This window comes from Pleurodeles waltl, chromosome 7 (genome assembly GCF_031143425.1).
Source record: "Pleurodeles waltl isolate 20211129_DDA chromosome 7, aPleWal1.hap1.20221129, whole genome shotgun sequence".
Classification (NCBI taxonomy): domain Eukaryota; kingdom Metazoa; phylum Chordata; class Amphibia; order Caudata; family Salamandridae; genus Pleurodeles; species Pleurodeles waltl.
In genome coordinates, this window is record NC_090446.1 from 76,027,232 (window position 1) to 76,043,810 (window position 16,579).

Here is a 16,579-nt window from a genome sequence, read left to right on the forward strand (position 1 = left end):
CCACACTTAAATTGCTGCTTAAATAGATTTTTTTACTCCATACAAATTGCTGGATTGCCTAATGTGTATGAAATACTCATTCTATTTTGTTATTTTAAATTAAACAAACCGGGAAACATCCTTTACAAAGAGGCAAGAACAACGCAGGTGCCTTTAGAATGGAAGACATATTAACGCAGGTAGGTTACAACACTTTGTACTTGCACGCATGCTATTACTACGATTTTATTTTCGAAGCATGAGGTTTTAACGAGATGCTATTACAACAAATGTATTTACAACGCATCCGTTACAATGGAAGCCTTTACAACGTTTTAGCTTGATAAGGAAGGTGAGTTATTCTTTTATTAATATATTTTATATATCTGTGTGTGTGTGTGTGTGTGTGTCTATATATATATATATATATATCATGGCCCTCATTACGAGTCTGGCGGAAAGAGGCCCACTACGGCGGTGGTGGCGATCTAACTGCCAACATGCTGGCGGTGCAGACCGCCACAATACGACTGTGGCAGTGTGCGGGCAGACCACCGCAAACGGCAGATGCCATCTACAGGGCACAGGAAAGGACCTTGCCACCCACCGTATTAGGGATCACCACACCGCCACGATTTCCAGGGCAGGCTAACCTCCACTCAAAGCCTGGCGGAAAGGAACAGTATATAAGGCCACCAACGACATAGGTTATGAACTGGAGATCTTCCTTAAGCTGGTACTTGCAATCCATCTCAAGGACATACAGTGCCGACGAAGAAGAGTACCCCGTCTACCAAGCAAGGGAGGGAAGGAGACAACTACACACCCACATGCCACACACACACCAGACACCGACTGCCACACCCACAGCAACTCCCCTACCCATACACACACACACTCACAATACCTTCACGCACACCCAGAACACACACCATGCCCTACACCAATGACACTCGCACACCAAACAACACCAATAGTAAACACGTCACAATGCTCATACCCAGCCACACACAAACTGATCACACAACCATGGCTGACACAGACTCCAGGCAGAAGACAGCATACCAGACACACATACGGCACACAACCACAAGTGCCATCCACACATACACTGGTACCATACCATGAGGCCATCATCCATACCACTCACTCCACCCACACCATGCACAAACAATGGAACACACATCACAATCAATTCCCCACACACATACCATCCACACCAACTTCCAAACCCATCACCACACAAACACCATTGCACACACAAATACAGACAGGGGAAAAGGGAAAAATAGAAGTGATGTTCCCTCACAAGCACAGTACACATGCACAGATGGGGACAACGATGCACATACCTGTTCACATGAGGCAGCCATATTCAAATGCAGGACAACTTGATCAAGGTGCACCAACTGTGCAGGTTGGCCAGATATATTATTGGGCAAAACAAAAGGGGAAGCGGGACCTATTTGCAAATGGGCCCATTGGGCAGTTCTGAGGTCTAGGACCATGCGGCCAAACAGTCCCAGCAAGGCCCCAACTTGACTCCTGACACGAACATGGTCTCCACAGGGCAGGTGCATCAATGGGGCAAGCACCTCAGGGTGCAGTGGGAGGGGTTGGTGGTGGGGATCCGGTTAGGTGGGGGGGGCTTGGCTCGGTTTGAGAGGGGGGCTTGTGCTTTGGCTTGCGGGGGCTTCGGCTTGAGAGAGGAGGGCTTGGCCTTAGCTTTTGATGGTGTGGGTTGAGATCGGTGGGTGGGAGTGGGATCATGCCTCTTGACAGGTGTTTTCTTGGTGGGGGAAGGAACATGGGAACTGGAAGGAAGGTCTAAGGAGGACTCTAAAGTGGAGGTACTGGGTTTGGGGAGGCCACGGGAACGTGCAGGGACAAGATGGGGCGGGACTGGAGGTTCAAACGGGTCAGTGCGGGAAAGGAAAATAAATTTGGAGCACAGGGAGCGGCTGTGGAAACAGGCATGAGAGTAGAGGTAGAGGGAGTGGTCGTAGGACGTGTAGGTGTGCTGAACGTGGATGCATGTGGGTGCTCAGCCTGCTTGCGTGTGTGGTGGATGAATGTGGGGTGCCTGAATGGGTGTGTTGATGTGTTTTGGGAGGAGGTGGGTGAAAAAGGGTGGGAGAGGACAAACTGGTCGTGTGAATGCAAGTCGTGGTGGTGTCTGTCTGGTGTGTGTGCTGCATGTGTCTGTAATGGTTGTTGTGGTGAGTGCGGGTGTAGTGTCTGGGGTGCATGTCTGGGTGACTGCTGTTGTGGTGACTGTCAATGGTAGCAGGATCTGGGAGTGAGGATGCAGTGCTTGCAGGTGTGTGTGGTGAGGTCACCGTAAGGGAGGCCGGGGTGGGGAGACAGTGGAGGACATGGTTGTTATTGTGTTTGCATCTGTATGTTCATGGCTGCGGTGTAACTTTTGGTGCCTGTGTTTGTCCTTGTGTGATGTGTGTGTTGTTCCTAGTGCATGCTCTTTGGCTTGTGTGCTTGGTATCTGTGAGGGGAGAGGGGTGCTGGATAGGGAACAGGTGGTTGGAGGGGGGACAGAGGTACCAGGGACACTGGCCGCCATCAAAGAGGAGGTCATACCTTGAAACGATCTCTGGAGGCCAGACAAGGCACCGTGAATGCCTTCCAGGTAGGCATTGGTTTGCTGCATCTGGGATGCCAACTCCTGGAGGGCATTCATGATGGTTGTCTCTCCCGCAGAGATGGTTGTCAGGAGGTCAATAGCCTCCTCATTGAGGGCAGCAGGGTTTACTGGGGCAGGGGCTGAGGTGCCTGCGGCGAAGAAGATGCCCACCCTCCTGGGTAAGCGGGCACAGGCAACTCGGTAGGCTACAGCGAGGGCGTTGCTGGTGGGGGGGTGGCAGACGAAGATGTCATTGGGGTGGTCCCAGAGGGGTCTGCTACCACCAGGAAGCTGCCATCGGAGGAGGAGTCAGAGTCTGATGTTGCAGTGGTAGTAAGCTCCCACATGGTGCTTCCCTCACCTTCCAGCCCACTGACTCCCTTGGGGTCGGTGGACTGTGCCCCCTGGGTCCTGTGGGCTGCAGCATCCCCACTCGCCAGTACCTCTGCTCCTTCGCCTGATGATGCTGATGCACACAAGGAGACAATAAAACAGAGAGTGGGGAGACAAAGAAAGGGATGCAGGCTGTGAGCAACTCAACTATGATGCAGGTAAGCACACATGCAATACACTTCAGTCTCAGACCTCACCTTACCATAGCTTTTGTACTACAGGAATGTACCACTGATAGGGATTACACCTGCCTCTTTGGAGTACACTACACTGACAGTGGTGCCCTACAGATTATTTGTACATGTCCTGCAACTCCAACTGAGGTATCCGTTTAATGCTTAGATGTTTTGAGTACCACTACGTCACTTAGCAAGACAACAGGAACACTACCTGACTGACTGTACTACCCAATTTCCACCTTAACTTTGTACACATGCCCCCTACACAACAAGGTAACGTAACCCGGTCGAGAAGCTGAACACCTGCATACCCTTACACCTATGAGTCACTGTAACAGAATTATTTCCCCACATTGCCTACCATCCCCCCAATACAGTTGGCATGCAGGACAGTGTGAGAACTCACCCCCTTGTGGCTGCTGTGATGCCTTCAAGCGCCCATCCAAGGCTGGGTAGGCCACATCAGTATGTGATCCATTGGGGGGGGGCAGGGTCCGATGTGCACCCCTCCCTCGTTGGGAGGCCATCCCCAGCTTGGACTCCGTGGTCTTCGAGGCCCAGCATCTCAGGTCCTCTCACTGTTTCCTGCAGTGGGTGCTCCGCCGGCTATAGACCCGCAGGGTCCGCACTTCCTTGGCGATGGCTCACCATAACCCCTGCACTGACCTGCATGGGAGACGCATAGGAATACACATTAATGTAGACATACCGCATGCATGCTGACATAGAGTAAAATCATACTGACAGTAGGCCACCATACAGTCCATCATCTTCCTACAGGTACACATTGATGTCCTACTCTACTTCTCCTATACGCTTGGTAATCCTACATTCACACACACACACATGCACTCAAGCAACCGCACTCACTGCTAGGACACTGCTAATCCACTCACCTGCTCCTCCGGTCGCCCATACAACTTGGCATACAGGAGTAGGACCCCGTCCGACAAATCTGGTCAGTCCTCCTATGTGAAGGCTGGGGCCCTCTTCCCTGTAGCACATGCCATCTATGTGACCAGCTGCAGCACAGTGGCGTTGTGGTTGTGGTGAGTGCAGGAGTTAAGTGACAAAAGGACATCAAAATGGCGGTGACGACCGCTGCGGTACGCACAGTCACCGCCGGCGGTGATCATGATTGGCCCCTGTTCCCCATAGACACCAGTGTTAACCAATGAGGAATTGCATTGCGGTACAGACCTCCTAACGCCATGACGACTTACGCCAGTAGAGTCATGTCACTTCCATCTGTCCTCAGCATGTAGGACAGGCGACCACCATTTGAAGTGTAAAATGTAATAGAGTGCAATCTCTATGCGCCCTCCATGTTGCCATATCTTCTTGTACATGTTAGGTACATCAGTCATACACAGCAATACATGGCATATGTGATGTGTGGCATCAGTTCGCTGCATTTGTACGTTGCATAGCACCGTGATCACATGATGATTGTCACAATGTTAGCCGTAAAACAACACTTCCATTATAGGAAGGCTATGCTTGTGCAGTTGTGTGTGCGTTGACATCATCCATAATGTGTTGGTGTGGTGACATATGTGTGTTGGCCCTCCCTAGGTACCGATCCATGCAGAGTCTGAGGAATACACCAGTGAATCGCCCCTAGTTGACCTGGCAACAATGGAGGAACAACACATCATATTGACCTATCGTCTGAACGGGATGACCATACGTGAACTGTATCCCCAGTTGTAGCCCGTTCTACTGCCAGCTCTGTGTAATCCCTATGCTATTCCTCCTACTGTGCAGGTACTATCTGTGCTATATTATTTGGCCAGTGGGTCATTTCAGGCGACAGTCGACTTGGCAGCAGGTGTGTCACAGTCAATGTTCAGTAACATCTTAAGGGATGTGCTTACTGCCTTGCTGAAACACCTCTACAGCTACATCAAATTTCCCCAAACTGGTGACTTGCCCACTGTGAAATCTAATTTCTGTGCCATTGCACGCATTCCACGTGTGATTGGGACCATAGATGGCACCCATATTGTCTTGATTCCTCCCAGGGTAAATAAACAAGTGTACTGGAATAGGAAAAGTTATCACTCCATTAATGTACAGGTGGTGTGTCTTGCAGACCAATACATCTCCCAAGTAATTGCCAAATTCCCTGGATCTGTGCATGACTCTTACACTTTTGGAATAGCAGTTTCCCACACCTGATGGCACAGCTACAAAGAGAGAGAGAGCCTGGCTTGTGGGTGAGTGAGATGTGAGAGTGTAGTAGCTAACAACCTGCCTTTCTTACTCTTTACCCTCTACACATGTCCTATGTATTCCCACTCTTCCCAGGTGACTCTGGCTATCCAAATCTGTCCTGGCTGTTGACACCAGTGAGTTATCCCAGTTCAGGAGGTGACATTTGCTACAATGAGGCACATGGCAGGACAAGAAGCGTCATTGAAAGGACCTTCGGCCTACTGAAGGCAAGATTCTGGTGCCTGCGTTTGTCAGGCGGATCCCTGGGCTACTCCCCAAACAAGGTTTGCCAGATCATCATGGCCTGCTGTATGCTGCGCAACGTGGCACTGAGGAGACATGTACCCCTACTGAAAGAGGAGAAAGGACCTGATCCATCGGCGGCAGCTGAGGGGACAGAGGACAGAGATGAAGAAGGGGAGGATGATGTGGACTCCAGAATTCAACTCATTCAGCTATACTTCCAGTGAGTTGAAGGTACATTTTGACTAATGTTTCCCCCAACATTGCCTATGTAGATTTGTGTACAATTGTAAGAATGTACAACCAGTGCTGGAGACACAGCAGTGTGTGTGTGTGTGTGTGTGTGTGTGTGTGTGGTACAATGTGTGTACTGTCACATACCCCTTACTGCTTCATGTGTTTGACTCCCAAAGGTAGTTCACACACAGAAGTTTTGTTTTCCTAGATGTGTTTCCTGCCTTCCCATGTATGAACTGTTTGGACATGCTGGGTGGATAGATGGTGTGGGCCAGATTTGCTGACAGTACGTGTGACACCACATCTCCTCAGTACATCACAGCAACCTAGTGTCCCTCACAATGTGGGTGAAGGTACCTTAGCTGAAGTAGATGGCCCTACAGTTGTACTAATCTGCAAAGCTGCATATTTGAGTTCATACCTGGTGTGTAGTGCAACTGACAAATGCTAATACAAGTCAGTCAAGAAGTGAGAGTATGTTCTGTATATGCTTTTATAACCTTATTCACATGATTCTTTTTGATGACAAAAAAGAGTTCTAAAAATTCTCCACATATGGAGCCCATTAAATATTGCACACCTGTGAGCGCATCTGGCCTTATTTGGTCTTCATTAATTTACTTATAAGGGGACACGTCGGAGGTTTGATGGACCCTTTTGACTACGCTTAGAGTGATTCATCCATGGTCACATATTTTGCTCACGACCTAACGAACAACAATACAATTCAGTTAACAATTTGTGACCAGATAACTTTGTAATAAAGTGAATGTCCACACCTTTTAATAAAGTTAGAACGTTTATTTCCCTAGATTAACAATGCTAATATCACGTAAATTAATCTCAAAACCAAATGATAAGCGTATACAAACAACACAGTCTGACCAAAGCGGCGAAAGAATCTCAATCTAACCAAAGCATTTATCATTAAACATTCAAGGGTTACAGTGCTGATTAATAACATCAATAACTGAACAACAGAACTGGCATACATCTAGATTAAACAGACAAATAAAATCAATTCTTTGTTGATAACATTTATAAGCATGTCACACTCTAACTAACCCTCCAGCTCGAATGGCATGTTTGGGCTTCATGCAAAAGTAATTTATTTATTCAAAAGTTAAATTGAAAAATTATATAACTAGGGCTCTAACAAAATGGTGGTTGGTACTTAAAAGAAAGAACTAAAGTCTTTAACAAAAATAATAACATTTTGTATACCTCTCCTGAATGGATCAGCAAGCTGTGATTTCTTCGTCAGTTGGACATCTGTCTGGTCAGCAATGGCAAGGAACAATGAAATGGAATGGCTCAGCCACCGTTGGGTTGTAAGTTAACTGAACCAACTTAGAATGGGCATCAAGCTAAAGAATCGGCATCAATAGCATTAACAGAATTACTCTGTGGGGCCAAAGTGCAAGACAGACAAGACATCAGAAACTGAGCTGCTCCTCGAACGGAACCGCTAAAGGATAGAGAATGGAATAGAATGAACGTCTCTGCAAAGTGTAGTCTGGATATACAAAAAATCCATAAAGCATTTTTCCACGCGTCATTGGTCAGAATATTGTGCGTTTGCAGTAGAACCAATAAACATTAATTCCCAAATCTATGAGATAGTTTGTCTGTCACACGTCGATGATTGTCTCCTCTTCTCCCGTTCCCATCACCAGTTTCGTCAGGTAACTTTTTAGTTGCAATCGTAACTCCCATCAGTGCAGCCATTGTTAAGGCCTGGGAACATTTACTTCTCACGCATCACGGATACAAATTTATTCATGGAGAGTACACTACATTACAGCAGACAGTTCTCACAAGAAAGTTTAAAACATCGACTAGTTTAACATTTCAATGTTATTCTGGGTGACTCTTTCCAGCAGAATGTATCACTTTTGATGAAAAAATCATTTGTTTTTACTTGATAACGCACAATACTGTGCCTCCTTTACCTTGGGAGATGTGGGAGGTGTAGAGACAAAGGAATCCAAAACCTTTACGGTGACGAAAGGAGAGACAGAGACAGACACATTAAGGAAAGGGCAGAGTTGGGCATGCCAGTGAAGGCTGCGCCACGCACAAAACTGACTGTCAGTTTCATGTGCAAGGATGTCAAGGTCTCCGTGCCAGTGGACCTTAAAATCATTCATGGCAATAGAACTGAAACCGAAATGGGAACCTAGTACTGCCATTCAAGCACAGATACTTTCTTCAATTTGGACAGCCATGCCATCAGTTTGGACTAGTTGGAGACCCACTTTCTTCTCCTCAGTGGTCACACTTTATCAATGTTCATTATTCTACAGGGACATTGTGATTGTTTTTTACATTTAACTGAGAAATCTGTGAAAGATAGTTTTACTCTTCAAAAATCTGCTTCATTAAGCAGTCATCCTGTGACATCCCTGGTATTCCAAGGTATTAGTCCATTAATCGAGTTCCACCGGTAGAGTAGCAACAGGCTGTAACCCCCAATGGAATTTCAACCAGTGACATACTATTACTGGGCATCTGGCTGTCATTGCTGACTTATGATCATACTCTGCTCTGAGACAGAGAGCCAATGTCATTCTCCTACTACCCACTTTGTCAGTGGAGCACCAATGCATGACTGTAACCTTCATACCCTCATCCAGTGCCATGCTGTGATTGTAATGTGTAAATCTGCTGCTCTCTTGAGACCCTAGGATATGCCTTATAGAGTTGGGTCATCTTGTGGCAATGCTTCATGGTGTCGGTCAGAAAATCTATCAATGTCATATTCACCACAACATCTTATTGCAGCAATATTAGTTATAATCTCCAGAGCACACTATAAATATCCAATATCTGTCGCTGCTAAACACATCTCTTTCTGAACACTTGTGAAACTCAAAAATGTAATTTCTAGGCTGGCTTCTGAGTGTCACTGTTACACATATGTTGAGTTTCACATTTCCCACAAAATATTTTCTGTTGGAAAAAAGACAGATTAAGAACATGGGAAATAGAAATCACCTGTGCACTAGGTAAGCCAATAATCAAGGTCTATGTATGATTATACATGCATAATGAAACCTGTGCTGTACAGGCCTCTGTTTGATAAACCAGATGTACGAAACCAAAACAAAAGTTACAGGGTTTGCAACCACAACTTTTATTTTTGCCATATACCAAAATACTTTTCTGATTCTGAACAATCTTTCCAAATAGTAAAATGTGTTTAACAGCTCAGTTAATTGGGATTTACAGTGAGATGTATCAATGGTATGTTACTACAATTGATGTTGCAAACCATGCAGAACTTATCAAGACCAGAAAAGAGGTGGTAACTCATTTGCAAAGGGGAAGCTCTTCCTGCTCCACATCTTCATTGTGGCAGGCAGCACCAGGATAGTGGGCAGTGATCCAAGGGACCACTGATGTTTTCCCAGGGATCAAAAGCATTTTTTTAAAGCAGGACCTGTTCCTGTAAGGGAATGTGACTATAGGGATGATGGATTGCTGTCCCTTGCACGCGACCATCACAGTGTTCGCAGCTAATCTGGGGGTGATCACAAATAGCAACCTGCATTAATAATATTAATCAGACAGGTTGTTCTAAAATCCCCTGCAAATGGGCGTTTAGTGAATCAATCTATTAGTACACAGGCCACGGTCAGATGGCAAACAGATTGTGCGCAGTTTGAAGCTTGTCTCTTAGTACATATGTGCGTTGGAAAATGTTTCTATACTGGCAACATATTGTGAACATCAATTTACTTTACCAGGTGAGTGTAGACCTCTTTTTGGATTTCCTTTTTAAAAAGGAGCCAAACTATGCATTCTAGCATTCCCATACTGCTGACAGCAGAAATAATGATTGTAGGAGCTGAAGGCCAAAGGAAGAGAGACTGAATAAGACCATAAATACGTGATTGTTTTAGGGATGGCACTAAATGTTTGTAAGGTACAATCCACTTTTAAAGGAAGGTTTGCCCTACTCCATTGTGTCAGTCTTTGTTACCTGATTGAGCAGTTCATTTGTGGTGAAAATAATTAACAGCTTGAGGAAAAGGCAAAAGCAAGACACCATAGCTGTCTAACTTTGCTCTGTGGCACTATGCAGTCAGACTTTGAACATATAAGTAAAAATATATCTGCTTGCTTCAGATGTTGTGGTTGTGAGGGGTAAATACATGAACTAAAGAAAGGTAAATTGGATAATCCTGAAAAACATATTTGTGACACAAGGATTCAATCTATGACTTGAAGGTGCGATGTTCACTACATCACTTATGTGTTGAGGTATCCATTAATTTAGATACATTTGTGTGTAGCTTTACAACCGGAAGTGTAAGTTAGATTTCGTTTCAGTTTTTCATTTTTAATATTTTGTCTCATAATACTCCAGATTAAGCTGATACATGCAGAATATATAATCTATTCTTTCAAATGTGACCAAGTACCTCAATTCGATGATTTCTAATCAAACTACCATTGAGATCATAGTATCAATGACAAATAACGAAGTACACGAAGATACATTTGGGCTGTGTGCTGTCCTCCAAGAAGCAATACAAGTCAATGAGCCGGTTTGATTTCCTGTATGACATGGTTAGTTTGGTCGTATGACTAAATAAATCTAATTTGAAAGCAGTTCCACCTTGCATTGGTTTTTTTGTTTTTATTTAAATTGGAGTCACTGCACCGATCTGTCATTGAAGATGGTTTAAGGGACCCATTGATTTACTAGTTTTGTGATTGTTTAGGAAAAACATTGTTGTTGGGGAAGCTTCCAGGCCCTTGTTGTTAGAAATGGGGTCTCTAGTTGGCAGAGGTATACACCCTTGTCCAAGTACAGACCATAATCCTAGTCAGGGTAAATCACACACAATCCAAATTATCCTGTGCCCACCCTCTGGTGGCTTGGCACTGTGCAGTCAGGCTTGATGTAGAAGGCAATGTGTAAAGTATTTGTGCAAAATAAATCGTGCAATAACACAATGAAACACCACAAAAAATAAACCACACAGGTTTAGAAAAAGAAATAAGAGTAAATTAAGGTCAAAACGATCAAGATTTGATAATCACAAGTTGAAATATCACTTTTGCAATGATAAGAGGAGTCTTAAGTCTTTAAAAATCAGCAGTTGTCTCTTGTGTGAACAAAGTACCTGCTATGCGTCAAAATTACACACACAGAGACCGCAGAGGAGGAGATGCATGGAAAATGGAAGGTGTGCGTTGGATTTCTGGACTCGCACAGACGATGCGTTGATTCTTGCGCCGATGCAAGGGCTTTGCGGTGACATCTGGTGCGCAATCTTGCATACTTACTGCGATGCGGGGTCTTTTGACACCCAGGGACTATACGTGGAAATCCTGAGTGTGCAGGACAAAGTCACAGATGCTGCGTCAATCCGGTGCATGATGCGTCAGAGTTTCTATCGCACAGCAGACGCTGCGTTAATTCCTCACGGAGGAAAGTCGGGGTGCGTTGTTCCGGCTCACGATGCTTCGATCCGGTGGGCTGTGTGTCAAAGTTCCAATCGCAACACTGGCGCTGCGTCGATTTCCACTCGGGGAGCCGGGCTGCGTCGTTCCAGATCGGCGATGCAGTGATTCTTTCACAGCTAGGCAGGCTGCCTCGATTCCAGCAGGCTGTGCATCGATTTTCACCGCAAAAGGAGTTCCTTTGAAGAGATGAAGTCTTTTTGGTCCTGAGACTTAACGAACAGGTGTCAAGATCAATCCAAGCCCTTGGAGAACACTTCTCAGCAGTGCCAGAGGCCAGCAAGACAGCAGGGCAACAGCAAGGCAGCAGTCCTTCACAGCAAAGCAGTCCAGGTGAGTCCTTTGGGCAGCCAGGCAGCTCCTCTTTGTAGGTTGCAGGATCTGACTCAGAGTGTCTGTCCTAGGAAGTGTCTGAGTTGGTAGGGTCAGGGACACAGTTTATGTACCCAAAAGTGCCTTTGAATTGGGGGAGACTTCAAAGATGGGTTTTGAAGTGCACAAGGTCCTCTTTCAGTACAGGTCTGTCTGCCAGAGTCCCAGTAGGAGGTGTGGCAGTTCTTTGTGTGAGGGCTTGCACTAGCCTTTGTAATGTAAGTGTCAAGCCCCTCCATTTTCCCAGACCAGGAAGACCTATTCAGTATGCAGATGTGCACAAGTGTGACTGAGCATCCTATGTTTGGGGTTGTCTCGGTGAAATGCACAAGGGAGCCAGTCCACCATCCCAGCCCAGATGTGGATTGGAGACAGGCTGTAAGGCACAGATGGATTTTAAGTGCAGAGAAATGCCCACTTTCTAAAAGTGGCATTGCTAAAATAGTAATATAAAACCCAACCTCACCAGTCAGCAGGGTGTTGTATTACCATTCTGGCCATACCAAATATGACCTGTTTACCCCTTTCTGATCAGAATCTACCACTCAAACATTATATGAGGGTAGTCCTAATGTTAGCCTATGAAAGGAGCAGGCCTCACAGCAGTGGAAAACGAATTTAGGAGTTTTCAACTACCAGGACATATAAAACACACAGGTATATGTCCTGCTTTTTACTTACACAGCACCCTGCACTATGGGTTACATAGGGCCATCCTTAGGGGTGACTTATATGTAGCATAAAGGGGAGTTTAAGGCCTGGCAAGGACTTTCAAATGCCAAGTCGAAATTGCAGTGCAACTGCACACCCATGCCTTGCAATGGCAGGCCTGAGACATGGTTAAGGGGCTACTTATGTGGGTGGCACAACCAGTGCTGCAGGCCCACTAGTAGCATTCAGTCTAAAGGCCCTGGGCACATGTAGTGCACTTTACTAGGGACTTACAAGTAGATAAAATATGCCAATTGGGTGTGAACCAATGTTACCATGTTTTAAGGAAAAGAGCATATGTACTTTAGCACCGATTAGCAGTGGTAAAGTGCGCAGAGTCCTAAAACCAGCAAAAACTATGTCGAAAAATTAGAGGGAGGCAGGCAAAAAGTGACCACCCCAAGGCTGTCAGGTCTAACACTTGTCAATAAAAGAAAGTCATTGGCTAAAAGAACATGTATTTTTGCAGTCAAAAAGGGCACATTGTTGTGCTACTTACTAGCACTGAAAAGAAATACATAGATTTGTCTCCCTGATTTTTCATTAATGGTGGACTTCTCCTGTACTACTGGGATTTTTGAAGGCTCAGTTTCTTTCTTTGCTGAAATCAACAGCACCCAAAGCCACTTGCATTACAAAAATACAGCTCCAAGCACCACCGGATAATGAAACCTCAAAACATGTGGCACCAGCAACACCAGTGGTGTCCCATGTAGTAGATGAAAGCCCATGACATCTTCAGATCCTCGCCTTTCTTTTGGTAACCAATCCAAATACTTCAAGAGGCTTTTAACTCTTAACCCCAATGTCTTCTCATCTTGCTTTCTGATGGGATCCTTGAAGGAATAAATAATAATTTTTGGAAACCGTGGTACTTAAAATACCTATGAAAGACATAAAAAATACTCAAAATGTTCTACTAAATGGACAATTTAAGAAAATTAAAGTGTATATTTAAAAAATAAATGAGCACTGACAAAGCCAATACGGCTGACCTTGACAGGATGGGGCAATGGTTCATTTATGCTGTGAAAAGAAAAACAGAATGTATGTACCCATCTAAACATGACTGTCATGTGCTTTCATGAAAGTGTTAAAATTAAAATACGTTCTTTGCTGTGGCTGTTATATTAGTGAAGGCTTAGGGTCGAGCGCAAAGCGCTCGTCCCTTGTGTAATCTCTATGGGCTTTTACCCATGCCCATGTCAAGACCATTTGTTTGGTTGGTTTGTGCGCTTGTCTTTTAAAATTAGCTTGATTTCATTAGTGGAAAGCATGCATAAGCCTTGCTTCTTCCGGTGATTAGCCCACTTTAAGCGCACCGGCCAACTACTGAAAACATACAAGCCTCCATGTTTTCCGTATGGTTTCTGCACTATTTATTCTCTTTATTTCGTAGTCAGCGTGATCTCGCTAGGCAGAAGTCAAGCGCTTTGCATGACATCGACCCTGTTGCATGGAAAATTGCACTTTTGCCATTAAGTTTCATTGCGAGCGGACTTCTGTTTCCTTTTGTGTTTGCTTTGCGCTTATGGTGGCCGTCGGCTCGCTTATGTGAAACTGTTTTACTTTTCAATTTATGTGGCAAGAAAAGTCTAGTTAGGAGTTTACAACGCTAATAGCTTTAACTCTAGTAAACTCAAGACTCATTGCATTGCAAATGCTTGTTTCAAATAGCAGGTTTTCGGCTGTGACATGCACTTTATTATTATTTGTGAAGGTTACAAGAATAAATCGCAATTTAACTAAGCACTCAAATCCCAGGCAACTGCCAGCGGTGGAGGCTACAAATCTCAAAGGGAGGGGGGAGTTACAGGGAGGGTATGGGAACAGGGTTTTAAATATATATATATTTTTTAATTTACCTCTTCTCGTCTGCCTGTCGCCGTCTCCTGCCGCCTTCCTCCTCTTCCCTCGATGTGGTGTCCCAGCATTCACTGGGACACCAGCACAGGCTACCCAGCAATCCTGGTGCTGCTCTCATGCTAAAGCTAGCGTGAAAGCGGTGTCAGGATTGGTGTGAGCGGCTTGGACTGCAGCTCAGACACAACCCTGTGGTCTGTGCAGTTTCTCCAGCCCGGCTGGTCAACACAGCTGAACTGGAGAAACCTAAGTGCGCATGTGTGTTTGGCCGACACATGCGCACTTAGGTGCACTCTCTCCTTCTCCCCTCCCACCTCCCGTGGCACAGCCCCGCCCCTCCCTTCACATGCTGCTGTCTGAGCCAGCAGCTGAAAGACAAAACGATAAACACGTATTGTTTTATTTTTCAGCTCCTGGCTTAGCGGGGGCGGCGACACTCCACCATTGCGAAGGAGCCACCCCTGGCAGCTACAAAGTCACAATGCATCTTACACAGTTTAAAACAGAGTCAAGAAATAAACCTCCATCTAACTGGGTACCCAAAGTGCAGGCAAAGTAAATAGCTGTTACTTAAAGTTAGTATTAAAAATAACTACAATTAAAAAAACAAAACACTTAGTTCATTTCTTGTCAGTGATAAAAGTGGTTCTATGTTTTAAGTGGCTGTGAACAATGTGCACAGAAACTGAGTAGTCACTCAAAGTGACGGAGATTTAGTTCGCGTTAATAATCTTTTGATTTACAGGAAGTGACGTGAGACATCACAGCCTGTATGGTCCAGGAAATACTTTCTGGAAAGCACCTTGCTGGGTGCTAAAGCATGTATTTAGATCGAAAGTGAAAGTGGCCGTCTGTTCCTTGAGGTTTTTTTACGACACCGGATTCTTACAGAAAAACCAGCACTGCTCGATCACCTCGGACGTAGCCTCAGTGGCGAAACAACATCCTTAGAACCGTGTGTCAGGCTGAGCTGAACTTTATCCAAGGAACGGACGAGACCGCAGGTATTGTACGTTTTAGGACTGCATCCTTCGACTGTTTACCCTTTCCCCAAAAGTCTCTTATTTGTTTGTTTATTTATCATTAAAATGGGGACCCCAACGCCAAAGCGCTAGACAGTGTTGTGCTTATGGTGACAAAGAGGCGTCTGGGCTCTTCTCTCCCCGTAGAGAGCTCTCCTGCCCAATTGCTCTCTCAGTGGTGGGCGCACTCCAGGGCCGTCGCCTGGGCCAAGCGACAGTTCATTTCACAGCCTGACTTCTCCAGAAGCCCTGTACTGATCTGCTTTACTAAAGCTAAAGTTACCTGGCGCCAGCTGACACCCCTCCTCCCACTTGCATACTGGGGCTTGTAGTTCGGGTTCATTTCAGCTGAACTATCACACCTCAAAACAATGACTTACAAAAAAGAAGACCGAAACTGAACATTGCCTCAGCTTGATGCTGCGAGTAATAAGGTAAACTAATTGTGAGCGCATTGTTTTGCTAATTGCCCAGGTTAGAGAGCTGGGCTAGTACTTAAATTGGTGAAACAGTAGAAGCCTGTGATGTTAGCATAAAAAGGGAGAGGTAGGTGTATCACCACTTTGCAGCACCACAAAGTGGGCAACGTCTTCGTGAAGTATTTACTTACCAGCGCAAAACTTTTTGTGCTGGAAAATTGCACTCAAAAGTAACACAATTAGCACTTTGGACTATGGGGACATTCCAGGGGTTTTTACGTGGACATTCCAACGCAACCATTCATGAAATTTGACTCCAAGCCAGATCTACTGACTAGCTGACGTGGCTTTCCTCCTGGAGACAGGCATTAAGTAGGGGAAATGTTTACATTTTGCTGCACATTTCACTAATTGCATGTATGGTGCACTGTATAGCACATATCCATTGAGTGAAATGTTAAACGTGGTCTAGGCTTTGGATTTAGTAATGGAAGGCACCCTGCCTGTGCAAACCCTATCCTAGACAGCATGCACACCCTTTTGCACTAGGTGCGAAGGTGCATGAGAGGCTCTAGGCATGCTGTTTGTGCACCAGGCCATGTATAGAACATACAGATGTGCACTGCTCTTGCCTCCTGCTAAACACTGTGATACCTAGAGTCCAGCTATAGCGCTGGGGGCACCTGGTGCATCAGTCTTTTTTGGCGCCCTCCCCACCCCATGACCACCTTCCTCTGATTCCCTCACTGCCATCCAGGCAAAGGTGCCCCTCATCTCTCCATAGCCCCCCGTCACATACATTTCATTTGTTGTAAAGGGTTGGTAAAGGCT

The 16,579-nt window shown here is 45.5% G+C and overlaps 1 protein-coding gene across 6 annotated transcripts in view; it reads left to right on the plus strand.

Annotated features, from left to right (window-relative positions):
* LOC138303674 (protein mono-ADP-ribosyltransferase TIPARP-like) overlaps positions 1 to 16,579 on the plus strand; it is a 187,598-nt gene that overhangs the window by 7,453 nt on the left and 163,566 nt on the right. Inside the window, exon 1 of one of the 6 annotated variants that reach the window (XM_069242990.1) lies at positions 15,087 to 15,311. The exons of 2 other annotated variants lie outside the window; for them this stretch is intronic. The gene's annotated coding sequence lies outside the window, so the exon portion shown is untranslated. Of the gene's footprint in view, positions 1 to 15,086; positions 15,312 to 16,579 lie in introns of those variants that run through there. 3 more of the 6 variants (XM_069242991.1, XM_069242985.1, XM_069242988.1) reach the window with 3 other exon arrangements.